The sequence below is a fragment of the Etheostoma spectabile genome, chromosome 6 (genome assembly GCF_008692095.1).
Source record: "Etheostoma spectabile isolate EspeVRDwgs_2016 chromosome 6, UIUC_Espe_1.0, whole genome shotgun sequence".
In the NCBI taxonomy this organism is placed as follows: Eukaryota; Metazoa; Chordata; class Actinopteri; order Perciformes; family Percidae; genus Etheostoma; species Etheostoma spectabile.
In genome coordinates this window covers 29,283,131-29,283,590 of record NC_045738.1, presented here as the reverse complement: position 1 = coordinate 29,283,590, position 460 = coordinate 29,283,131, and positions in this window count along the sequence as shown.

Sequence of the window (460 nt, the reverse complement as noted above, 5' to 3'; positions counted from 1 at the left end):
TGATACTATAAATAAAATTGAATTGACTTAATCCCTTATGTAACTTAGTACTAAAAAAAAGAACTGGTCATATGGTAGTGTTTTGGAAATGGAAAGTCCCCTTTAAAAGATAAGCACAGCTGAACACGTCACATGCTATTTTTTTGTTATCAAGGTTGGATAGTTGGACAGATGAGCACTTCCTTTGGGAAAACTTGTTTGTGCTGATACATAATACAAGAGAGCTGCTAGGGAGAAACAAAGTAATGTTTGTTGGTGTGGCTTTACCTGGAGCCCTGGTAGGCCACAGAGTTGATGAGCATCCCAAACAACACTCGTCTAATGTAATTTACAGTCTGACACTAGCTGATGTATATTGTTAACAGGATGACGGGAAATACCAGGAACTTATTTGAACCTTAAAGCTATAAGTAAATAGTTTCTGTTGCCCCCATGAGAAATTCTAAGTAATGACAACAAC